Genomic DNA, 13,553 nt, shown 5'->3' on the forward strand with positions numbered 1-13,553 from the left:
TTCATGTAACAGACTAACATAACATTTTTGATTTAATTATCATTATATTATATAGGAAAGGTAGCATTACTACAATTAATTACAAGATAGCTGAAATTTATCCTGCTCCAGAAAGTCTCACTGAACCATGGTCCACCTTTAAATCAATAATAAAGAGACATGGCCTTAACCCTGGTTCCTCTCCCCATATGGTGCATGTTCACAACTTCTACAGAGGGCAATACAGAGCAGTAATTTGTGTAAATGAGCAGCCACACTTAGCACCTCTGTGCATTTTAATCAGCTGAAGCTGCCACCTAGCTTGCACATTTGGGCAGAAAAGAGTTCTTAGCCAGAAAAAGGTAGCAGATCATGCCAGAAGGCGCTATTGTGTGTAAAAACATTTTAACTTCTATAGGAACAAAGCATAAATTAGTGAATTTTCTAATTTGCAGCAAGACTTATTCAAAATATAATAAAAAGGAAAACCAGAAGATTCATTTTATGAAACATATTTTTATTTGATTCAAATCCTTCCATTCAAACTTCAACATTTTGTATTTCTGAGTATGATATAGTGAAAATGAAAACAAAAATATTTCTCTCAAGAAAATCCTGATTGGAAAATTTCAGGAATATTAAAGCATATGTCACCACTTTTTTGCTCAAAAATTATCCCCTGTCAAATTCAATATATTTATGATAGGTGTTTTATTTGAGGAAGTTTAATCTACTGGCAGAGGAAGATAATTGAGACACGAAGCAAATTAATTTTCAAAGGTAAAGAAAACAAAAGAAAGCAAATATTTTAAACGTAAAATCACAGCACTTGAGTTTAACTTACAAATGAATAAAATAAAATGCTTTTTGCTTTGATTTTTGCCTTGATATTCTGACCAGGATAGTATACTGTGGCATTAGACATCTGGGTTAAACTCTAGAGCTTACTGAATTTGATCAAGGCTTTTTCTGTCATTTTAATCTTTTAAAAACACCACCAAACAGATATGGTAAAAGATTATGGAACTTAGTTTATCTGTTAGAGTCTATCCTCTTTTGTTAAGATATCCTCATGCTTCAGAAGTTGAGCAGATATGTCTCAGAACTTAAAAAAAGATTAATCTTATGGTATTTCTAATTGTGATTTGTGATGTCCAACTAAAGAAATTATAAACCATAGAATTCTACTTAGCCAATCTGATCCAATCACAAGGCACACTTTAGTTTTCGATAGAGATGTTAAACTCCTGCTCTTAGAAGCAGCATGTGCCAGCTTCAGGCAGAGATTTGAACACTGGCACTGATCCAGGAACAAAGAGGAACTTGAAATGAAGCTGCCACTGAAATACAGGCACAGCTTCTTCACACGAGATGTCAGCAGCACTTGTTCTCATGTCTGATAATGAAGTTTTATTTTTCTCAAATGATGAATTACAGGACACATACACATAAGACATTTAACTCTTCCACGAGAGGCAGGCACCTGAAACTGCCAGTGGAAAGAAAGCATTTAACTCAAGGTGTAGCTGTACTATTGGTAAACCACAACTTCTTGCATTGCCACTGTAATATAAATTAAGTAGAAGCCTAGCTTATAAACTCACACTGTGACCCATATTTTATGTTCCTTTTATGTCTCTTGGGTCTTGATCACAATGAAACTTTCTCAGTCTAAAGCAATTTAATGCAAACATTCCTGGGGAAGGCTATAAAATGTGAGTTTTGCAGTCAGTCTTTTATGGGTATTTTGGATGAATATTGTATACCCAGTAGAAAAAAAAAAAAAAGGATGACGAATGTAGACATTACGACATATGTGTGGGGTTTAGCTGAGTCTGTATTTGCACATGAATATTAACCCTGGTAATTGAGAAAACCTGTCTCTCCACACATCTTGTTCATTTCCACAAAAAGCATGTGCACGGATTTAAGAGAGAATTAATGTCTTGCCTTATTTAATTACAAATTTTCTGGCTGTGAGGCTCCCCATGCTAGCTTCTCCGTGAGGGCAATGGACTCAACAGATGCCATGTTACACCTACTAGATGGGGATAAATCTACTTGCTACTAAGCACTAACAATAACACATGGAGATGTAAGTTGTGAATTGAGTTCAGCAGACAGCATGGTTTCCAATTCTTAAGCATTTTACAGCAAAACTAAAAAGCACCACCAAAGATGTTCACAAGTGGTATCATTGCAAATGTTTACAAAACATGTAAAGAATGGTAAAATATGTGCTTAAAAAATGTACTTGTTGAGATCTTGAGAGAAAGGCATGAAAACACATGGCGTTGAGACATAGACTTGGTTTCCTGCACACTGCACCAAGATACTGCCTTTTTAACCAGTAATGGTGAATCCAACATCCTTAATAATATTTTTGCAGGTCACAGATCATATGATGGCCTTCCTCTTCTCTGATCAACTGGTCTTTGTGGTCCTGTCTGTATGATTTGAGAGTATAAACAAAAGTAAAAATCAGAAATGAAAGTATAATGTCTGTAATATTTTTTTGTCTTACTTCTTGGACAGATCACAGTCTTTGATTTCCTTGCTTTCAGACATTAATTGAGAAAATTATCAATTGAAATGTGATAGACAAAGACCCTCTGAAAGTTTTTTGAGTTTTAAAACAACAGTATATGAAATGACAGCAGTAATAATAACAGAACAAAAATGCTATCATCTGCAGTCTCTGGCAAAGTGAAGGGCAGCTGCCCTCTGTGACACCTTTCAGTGCTGCAGCAACACAGTACAAAAGTTTCTGTTTCAAAATCTTGGTAAGAACCAATTCAAAGAACAGCAGAAATAAATGAAGCTTATGAGAAAACATAATATTAGTCAATGGCCAGACACAAGGGTCTCTCCAGCTTCTGGTCACAGACAAATTCTTATTTCAATTTTCTGTTCTGCTTCCTCAATACAGTAATAATCTTATCACTCCATTTACTCTTCACAGCTGGCCTGCAGTTCTTGGTTGGTTTTCTGCTGCAATTTAACCTGTTCGTATGTGGCTGAGATATTTACTAGAAATCAGAATGTGCCATTTACAGAATGCAGTGCTGTAACTTCAGGGCTGGTGTACTGTGTCTACTCAGGGGTACTTACCTTTGAGAACTACTTTTTTCATTTGTGAGGCACACTAAGGGAAGCAATATTTAGGAAAAAGGGCTCTGGTAGGATCAATGCTTGATTATATTGATCAATATGATCAGTGCTTCTCTTACTCTTCTTCAGATGAGATGTCAGCAGCACTTGTTCTCATGTCTGATGTCTGAAGCAGAACCTTCTCTTACCCTAGCAATGCATTAGATGTTCTCTGCTGTTGGTATTTTTCTGACCATCATCTAGTGGGATTGGAAATCCTCTCTTCCCACATAACTTCAGGCCAGTTAGAGATGATTATTTTGTCTTTCCCATACAAATGCCAAAAAAAAAATATAAATTGGGTTCAGATTGTTAGTTGATACCTGTCTGATGCATCAGATGAAGATGTGAGTGTGCATTGACATCTTTTTTTCACAGATAGTCTGGAGAAAGCATTAGAACTACTTAAATTTAAAAGAGGATAGAGGCAGGAGCAATTTTTTTTCTCCTTTTGCCCTCCTTTGAGAGAGAAGTTCTAAAAGATGCAGAACTAGGTTTGGAAGAGGGATTGCTGGCAGTCCCAGGCAATGGATAGAGGGAGCAGGGCAGGCACCTGATGCTCACTTCCAGTGCCCCACGTCTGACATGTGTATGTCAGACCTGATTATACCACACTTACCCAGTCTTGTCCTTGTCTGTGTAACACAGTGGCAGTGCAGCTCCTATGCTGAGAAAGCACAATCCATAAGGGACAGATTATTCAAACACTGAAGAGTGATAACACACAACAAAGAGTTCAGATCTCATGAGCTGGAGCAATCATGTTGCAGCAGACAATACTTCCAGCCCAATCTTCCTCTGAACATGACATATCTCTTGATACTGTGCTTGAACATTTTATGCTGAATCATTCATTTTGGCATAAAAGCTTAATTGATTACAAATATGCACATAGTTTAACTGAGTGACAACTGTAAGGTATAGGCCTGGTCAAGTTTGGCCTAATAATGGTCGTAATGCACTTGTTGATGGACAAAGTTAATGAAAAAGTCCACTATAAGAGGATAATTCCATATTTTTCCACAACAGCTTTACAAAGTCAGAGGGCACTGGTCATCATGAAATTATGTAATGTTGCAAGTTGCTAGATGAAATAGCTATGGTAGTCATTGTATTCCTACATGTTCCTACACTTCTAAGTGTAACCTGTGTGAACCACGTTTTAAAATACACGCAATCTGAGCAGTAGGTTTGAGAATCTGTTGATAAAATTACTGATCCACCTACTGCAAATAAAAAAAGACCAGTTGACTTCCATGGGAAAAAAGAATAATTCCTGTCCTCTAACAGAGGTTCAGACTCTTCACAGAGCTGCATGTCTTTTGTTCAGGGCATGGTGCCAGTTGAGGCTGTAAGAGCTCGGCAGAGCAGGACCCTGAGAGTGACTGCAACATGGCTTCTTCCAGTGCTGTCATAGAACTACTAATTTTAATCTGTAAAATCTTTTAAAATTGTTGATGTCATATATTATGAATAAAATAAAATCTATGTCTAGGCAGTCTTGCAACTTAATAGCTCAGTTGGATGTAAAAACCCATGCATAACAGTTTGCTTGAGTGAATCAACCTGCTTCCTGAACAAAGTTGCTAACATTGAATGATGGGTTCTTTTGTAATGTCTGAAGAGACCTAGTTCCAAACTGTTTAGATTTAATATATAATATTTTAAGTCTAAGAGAAATGGGTCTCTGTAAACATGTCTCTTCTCTTAAAGACACAAAATAGGCATAAAGTTATTTAATACCGTTGGGGAAAAGACTTCAACAACTTTCAAAAGTTTTAAGAATTTAAATACTCTGTAAAATTTTAATAGAGACTAATTTTAGGTATAAACATTATGATTTGATTTGTTAATTTTACGGTTTACAGATCAGGTAAAATGCAGGGTTGAGCAAAATTGTAAAGACTTTTGAAAAACATTTGCAATTTCATTTGACAAATTCATTTCTGCAAAGCCAGCTTTCGACAAAATTCATGCAGTGAGGCACCTGCACCAGAATTAGGTGGACATTTTTCTCCATTTGTTTGCAAATCAGTTGCCATTCAAGGAGAGACCTAATTTCAATTGCAACATCTTTTCTTTTATATGTTAACATGGATTACATTAATTTCAGGTATTTCAATGCCGTGTCCATTCAGCACTTGCTATTCAGCCAGAGGCTTAAAAGGACACCCAAGGTCTCAAGAACATCTCTGAGGTGCAGACTCCACTCTCACAGTAGGTAGTTTTAGGTTGAGACAAGGTTTTGCTATACCCAGAGGCCCGTGGTTCAAACACTCTCCTGTTTGCTCAACTAATGAGGTCAAAACACTTTTATCAGTAATGAAATGTTTCTCTCTTGTGTAACTTGCCTCTGAAACAATGCACCACAAATGATGCAATCAAAACTAATATAACTATACATTTTATTAGCAGCGAAGTCTTCAGCACAGGATTCATGAAATAAAGTGAAATATACAGAAACATTATTAGCACAAGATGTAGGTCACGCTACAGGGTTGTTCTAGAGAAAGATTAATGAGCAGTTCGATTCTGGTACCTAGGTATATAAAGATCACTAGAGAGCTTTTGTCTGCCTCAATCCCAGAGTCTGCCTAGTCTTTAAATGATTAGTTGGCAACCATTCTTTGTTCTGATACAAATTCAATGGACTAAACCCGCAGTTGCACCATAGCTGAGCTGGGTACATTCAAGAAGAATGTGAGGAGACAAAAGCTTCTTTAATCCACTCTTGCTTCCTGGTTGTGTAGTCTGAACTAGACCAGCAACTTGTCTGTGTTGTGGGGGCTTGCAGTGACTCCCCAGCCTAAATGGGAATGGCTCAGTGGAAAAGTGGTGCAGTTTCCCTTTGCCCTCACCCAGCCAGCCCCCTCAGGCTGCTACAAGGAGCAGTCCTGCTCTGTCTGGACAAGCTGGAAATCCATGGCAATCCCCTGTTGAGCACTGATGCACTGTTTGGGTCAGGGCTGTCCTAGAAATCCCTGGTCCTGGCCCCTCATATTTTGCAATGCAGTACAAATATCCAACTGCAACAGAAATTGTGGCTTTTTTAAAGTTCTGGCCTTTCAGGACAAAAATGGGGAACAGGAAGGACAACAATGCTAGGGCTGAAGTCTGGAAGCCTGGAAAGGCAGAGGTGAGTGCTTGTTGAATGTTTTGTGTGTTTTTCTGGTTCTTTTCCTGAAGGTTGGGATTAATGAGCGAGAGGGATGGTTTTCATGTTCGAACTCAGTTGTTTATTTTTTCTTATCTATATTATATGACACAGACTGTGAGGTCGTCTGCTCACTAAGCTAAGAGTCTAGAAAATGAAGTCCCAGGTATCTCTTTCCAAGGCCTTTTAAGTGTCAACTACCCAATTATAAAATGCCAACTAATTTATTTTTTACTTATAACCCAATAACCAAACACCTGTGCTCCACACTGTGGATTTTTCTATCCAATCACACAATATCACTAAAATCCATGAAGGAGAAAGAACAAGGCAAGTTAATGCCCTAAAACCTCCATCTTTTTTCATACATATTACTATATTCTAAAACCTTAAAGTCTAAATTTTCTACTAAGTGATATAACACACTTCTATTCAAACTACACACTCACAGTTTCAGTTCTATCTATCAATTTTGGAAGCCTTTTCCATGGCCTCAGGTCAAACACAGTGTTCTCTTGTGGGTCTGTACCTGTCAGCACAGAAAGCATGAAATTCTCTGTGTCCAGGGTTCCAACAAACACTTGCAGTGATCTTGGGCAAGAACCATAGTAAACATTGCTATACTGAATTTTGTTAAAAATGCTAAAAGTTTACAGTTTATAAACTACTATTTATGATAGTAATCTTAATACAGTCATATCCACTCCATGTGTGTCACTTATGTGTAAACTAGCAGATATTTTCTGATGAATGCAGTTTGCATAGGCCCATATAAAGAGGTTAGAATGAAGATTCTATCAGATACTCTACAATAAAGTTACATATTGTGTGTAAATTCAAAAGATTGACATCATGCACAACACTTTAATACACAGCTCTGTGACATGGAGGCAGGCAGGCAGCAGCGGCAATGAAGAATGATGCACCAACACCACAACTCACAAAGCTGGGACCCCTTTGGAAGTGATTTGCTTTCCACATCCTGGTCAGAAGCTGGCATTAGTGTCTGCTGAGCTTTCTAAGCACAGCTATCAAGAGTACCTCTCGTCATTTTTATCCAAGCTGCAACGTGACTGCGGGGCACGTCCCTTTCGTTGTGCCTGGATCCTTGGCTGGGTTCCATGGCCACAGCCTTCCCTTAAGTGGGAGTGATTTGCCTCTTGCTCTACAGTGAGCAAACCAGAGTAGACTTTGAGGCTTGCTCACTTTACCAGTCATTATGCAATTTCCACTCTACTGTAAAGTGGGATTTTGTGAAAAGATATGGAGCAAGCACAGTTCTGAACACAGTTCTTTCAGTAGTTCACATGATAAAATCATTGTCATTGAACAGCCCCAGAAAATAACAGAGTTTATTAATCATTATAATATATTAATCATATATTTAAATTTCATGGGACATTAAACAAAAAGCCACTCTGCATGAAACAGGCTTTTCAGAAATACTTCAGGGCATATGCAAGCCTCAGTGGAAAAAAAAATCTTTTCAGATTCTACAGTTCAATGTACTATTTAATTTAATCAGTCAGTCAGAAATACCTTTCTTTAGACTCTTTGATCTGCTAGGACAATACTTTACCATATTAATTCACCTGTTAACCAAAATCCAGCATATCATAAACTCCAAAATAAGTACTTCAAAAAAATCATCACAATAAAAATCACAATGATCCTTATGGTCTACATGTGAGGGTGTTTTTTTGGGTTTTTTTTTTGTTTGGTTGGTTGGTTTTTTCAGTTGTTGCTGTTTTTTGTTGGGGTTTTTTGTTTGTTTTTGTTTTGTTTTTGTTTTTGCTTTGTTTTTGGTTTTTTTAGAGCTGGAGATGAAGAAAGGGATAGAGGAGCGCATGGGATCATGGAATAAACTGGGTTGGAGGAGACCTCCAGAGGTCTTGTCCAAAACTCTGCTTAAATTGGAGTATGTTGCTCAGGCACTGTTCAGACCAGTTTTGAATACCTGTCAGGATGGAGATCCCACAGCTCCTCTGGATTCCTGTTCTGATTGTCTTTATCATAAAATAACTTCATCTTTATATGAGGTTGGAATTTCCTGTGTTCCAACAGGTCTATTATCTTGATCTTTTGTGCATTTCCAACAAGTCTCTGTCCTGTCTCCTGTATCCCCTGCCATTAGCTAGTCAAATACAGCTGTCAGACCTCTTTAATGCTCCTTTTCTAACACTGAACCAGCACTGCAGCCCTTGCTTGGAATCACTCAGGTCCATCAATACCTAAAGTGGACAGGAAAGACCAAAGCCAGGCAGAATAACCTTAGGAATCTCACAAATGCTGAAAGGATAACTAAGGCTAGCAGATCTATTGCTATCTTATTTGGGAGCAGCTCACACATTCTCCCTGTCTCTGCATCATGCCACAGAGCTATGCACTGAATGCTACTCCAGAAATTAGACTGCATTTTTCTCCTTAAGGAAATTTCATGTTTCACTGATATTTCCTCATAAAGCAAGGTAAAGAAATCACAGAAAAATATTTATAGATAGAAGGTAGTCCTTCATCTCTTGTTTTTAATCTGTCCACTGGGCATTTTACAAGCTTTTCATGCTTTGAAATTAGCTTAATATTTTATGAAAAATCTTCAGCCTCTGAAAGGCTCTAGGGGTTGAAATGTCTTACTTAAACAGCAGTGACACTCTGAGGACATAGAAGACCAGTAAAAGTTAAAGCCCATCCAATATAGGCTAGCAGAACAGTGTACATTAGAGAAAAAAATGCTCCAAGTCATGCTGAGCCTTCTAGACTTGTAAGATGTAGACTTGCAGTCCTGAAGGTTTTTTGGCCATGGGCATGATGCTCAGATTGCTAAAACTTCTTGGCAGTGGAGCCAAACTACAAATCCATGCAGTCTGGAGGTGAAAGCTGCAATCACAAACCTGGTGATATGCTTAGGAAGTCAATGGGTTTATATAATTTCAAGTAGATATCATCTTTATTTTTTCTCACATGCCTCTGGCACAGAAATTGGTATAACCTATACTAGCTTAGTAGGCCAGACAAAATCAGTGTGATTTTTTTCATTTGTTCAGTTGACTCCCAAACCTTTTCAACAGGCTCATTTGAATACTTTCTCTCTTTCTATGTGACCATTTACTTGTCTTCTGCCATTTTAGAGAAGATACCAAAAGACTTCTAGCACAATGACAATGCAACAAGCTGTTTTAATGGGCAGATTTCTGGTTCCATTTTTGTAGTGCTCTAACCATCTATCAACCTCATCTTTCATCCACATGGGAGGCAAATTTTTGTCTCATAAACAAGCTTACTGCTCTGCTGCAGCTTAAATACAATTGTATTTAAAGATGCTGGAGGTTTCAGTTAGCAAAATTAACTTTTATATAATTTCATGATGCATTTTAAAACTTAAGTGACTTTCTGTGGGGAAATGTGATAATCAGAACTCCCTTCTAAAGGATTCTAAATTATAGCAAAAAATAGTAAAGTGGGATTCTTTTTCATTAAAAGCTAAATTTTTACCTTCCTATCTGATTTCCCTAATGTGAAAATACAGTCAAAGTGAACCATTTGCCTATACAAATTAGTTTTAGCTGACTTTAAATAAATTAGATAAGACATAATGTCTGTAACTGGCTATGTGGAGGCAATTTTACTCAATTCCATCAAATTCTAAAGATTTATCAATATATCTGGATAAACATCATTACAATTTAATTAAAAATCAATTTTCAGATGAATGCTGACTTTTCAATGAAGTATTTTATTCAAGATTCTTGCTGGTAATAAAGAAATGGAAAACAATTCTAAGTACAACTGTGCAGCTAGGTACATGTTCAAAAACAGTGGTTTTTGCTTGGCCTCTGAAATTATGCTTATTTATCAGACTTGGAGATTTGCAAGTTCATAATTCACAGATTTACAAATATTTATGCTTTTAAAGATGTATATATGTTTATTAGGTTTTATAAATCCATCTAAGGAAGTCCAGACTAATCCTGTGGACTTCAATAGGAAATCCTGTTTATGGATAATGCATGTTTGTCTTTATGTTCTTTTACATTTAAACTCAAGCTGTGTATAATTTAATTTTCCATTGCAAATGATGAATGCCAAAAAGTTGATACGTATAAAAAGTACTCTTGGAAAACAAATCTGATTTAGAACTTTGTAGTTGCATTCCATCCAAAAATTTTCTTTTTGTGAACGCGTGAATGTAAAAAAATGGCATAGATGCCAATTTGGATAAAACCAAGCAAGTGAATATCTGATTATTCAATTTTGGAAACGTAACTGAGCAAGATTGAATTTGTTCCCGTAGAATAGTACATACATTTGTGTAGCAAAAATTTCTGACCTGGAATTGTTCAAATCAAAGCCACCATAACTATCAAAATCATTGGAAGTTTTTAAATATTAAAAATCAGCAAAACTAATGAGATTTTACATACTATTGTAATAACTAAAGGAAATTAAGTATTTATTTAGTATATATTGTTAAGGCCTTATCTGTTCTCGACCCTGATCTCATAAGGTGTGGCTTCTGAGAAGCTTTCAACTTAAGTGCTTCTTGAATGAGTTAATAAAAAAAGAAATTAAATAAAGGAGCACATATATTTCCCATTTCCCCAGTCATATGCAGATTGATATAAGAACATAAGAATGTCCATATGGAGTCAGACCACACCTCTGTCAAGGCTGGGATTCTCTCTTCACCACTTGCCAGTACCAGATGCCTAATGAAAGTGCATGAGAGCAGGACAAGTAGATAGGGATATTATATGCTGGGATACTCTGCAGAATTCTTTCCAGCCATCTGTGACTCAGGTAGTTCCTGAACTGCAGAAATGGTGTCTGCATTTAATTGTCCTAAGCAGATTTTCCTGTCATGAATTCATCTGCAACCATGCAAACTTTTCCATCTGCAATATCTTATCGCAGCAGTGTCACAGCTTAATTGCATATTCTTTGCAGAAGCACCTCTTGTTTGTTCTGGACCTGCCACCAGCTGATTTCATCTATTGTAACTTTTTTTTATTTTTTTTCCTCTAAAGTCTAAGTTTGATTCTCTAAATCATTTACTAATTCACATTCTTCATGCTACTCATGATTTCACTGATCTTTCTACAACCTTTCAGGCTGAGTGCTTCTGGTCTATTTAATCATGACTCTTGCCTGTACAGAAGCTGTTCCACACCTTTGTTCATCCTCCTCACCTTCCTCCACATTGAGCTCCACTGTATAGTTTCTGAATATGGAGAAGGAGGAAAGAAAGCCTTACATGCTTAAGAGGTGGATGCTTATTTATATTTTATCTCTATTCCTTTCTAATAATCTCTTATATTTTACTTGACTTTTTACTACCTTTTAAAGGGATTAGCCTGATTTTAAAAAATATTCACATGCATTGTTGTGCATATTCTCATTTCTGGATGTAACTGTCATTTTAGAAACAGTTATTTCATAAGCACAACGAGGGGTTTCCCCCCTGTGCATCAATTTATGTGTTTTTACTTTAGCTTTATTTAACTGTTTTTAATCTTCTGATCCTTCATGATATTAGAAGCTTCTGAAGCCTTCCATGGTTGAATCTAACCTTTTTTGTCTTGAATATCTTTAGTGTCATCAGCAAAGTTGCTACCCCACTATTATCTTCTTTTACAGACCATTTATGAATATACTGAACAGCATAAACTTCCACTTGGGAATACCCTTCTCACTCTGTATAAAAACTTAAATTTTAACCAGTTATTTATCTGTCTGAGAGTGTGCCCTTGGTAGTTTAATTTCCTTAATAGACTTTATGAGATGCTGTTTCAAATACCCTCGGGATTTGTTCTGCCTTGTTCAGTTTCTTGTTAGCGTCTTATAAAGTATGATAATGTGAGTGTAACATAGAGCTGCTGCATCCAGACTTTGCTGAGTGAATGAAGACATTGCCAACTTTGATCCAACTTACAAATTACATGAAGGAGAAAAATTGCAAAATAGTGGCTTGCTCTTTTCCTTTGTGTAAAAACAAAATGAATATGTTTATGTTAGTCAAACACAAAACCTTGCATTGCAAGTTAGTTTTAGCTTAACACCTGTCAAAAGGGTATGTGTGATTGCCAAGCCCATAGGCTTGTATTTTGTACATTACAATTGAAAGGAAAATAGGATTCTTCTATTTTTTCTTAGCTTGATTGTATATCCTAATTAACCTCTCAATACATGAAATAAAATAGATGAAGCATTTTCTCCATAGATGCACAGGTTAAATTTGCTCTGTGTAGGCAGCATTCAGCTCCAATGAGCTAAAACACAAGTACTGAAATGATAACTCTATGAGTGGATTTATACTTATGCAAAAATATTAAAAATCTGATTAATGAAGTGTATGGTTAAATAGATAATTTGCAAAGAGATTACAATAGACATATATTTTAAGAGTGTCAGTACTGTAGGTAAACTCTGCAGTTATGTATTTGCATCAGTGAATGTAAAAACCTTTTATTTACACAATTTGATAAAGCCAGCCCCTTAAACACAAATGGGTCAAGATACTTTAAATTTACCTGGAGCAACAGATTTTATATGGGAAGTTGCTTTGGAAACAATTACCTAAAAGTTATTATGATAAGGTTATAAACTCCAGAATAGGTCAGCCATACCAAACCAAAACAATGCTGTCTTCAAGAACTGAGAAAACTCTCACAGCTCCTTTGATTTAGCCCAATAATAGTCACTCTCACCTTGGATGAATCCAGACTCCATTTATCATGTTTTCAAATGCCTGTCTGTCAGTGCCTCTCACACTTTCAAATGTACAGTCTGCTTGTTTGTATGAAGCTTTCAGCGCGTGATTTGCACCAGATTTATGTTTAAAGCTTCACCTCTCCATTCATGTGTCAAATCCTAAATTAAGTCTCTCAGTTACTTGGTGGTAACTCATTGGTGCAGTCATACTGTACATCAGCTAAGAGAGTTTCTCCCTTGTCAGATGTGTCAGCCAGACTTTTTATCCCTTCCACAAACTGCTGCTCTGAAGTCTGTGAGTGAGTCCCCAGACATGTGCAGTACCAGTTTTCCCAGTCTCCCCTCAGAGCAGGGAGATGCCCAAGCTCCACTGGCATTTTGTCTTTTCTTGAGGAAGTGCTGGGTAGGTGCCCAGATGGTCCTTTTTATGTATGAATATAAACAGAGTTTATGGGCAGTGATAGGAAAGACAAAGCTGATTGTGATGGCAGAAAATCCACTAGAGAAAGTAAACCATGTAACTTGTGACTGATGAGGTGTGAATATTTTCACCAGTTGTAAA

The sequence above is a fragment of the Cyanistes caeruleus genome, chromosome 9, assembly GCF_971803275.1.
Source record: "Cyanistes caeruleus chromosome 9, bCyaCae1.hap1.1, whole genome shotgun sequence".
Lineage (NCBI taxonomy): Eukaryota > Metazoa > Chordata > Aves > Passeriformes > Paridae > Cyanistes > Cyanistes caeruleus.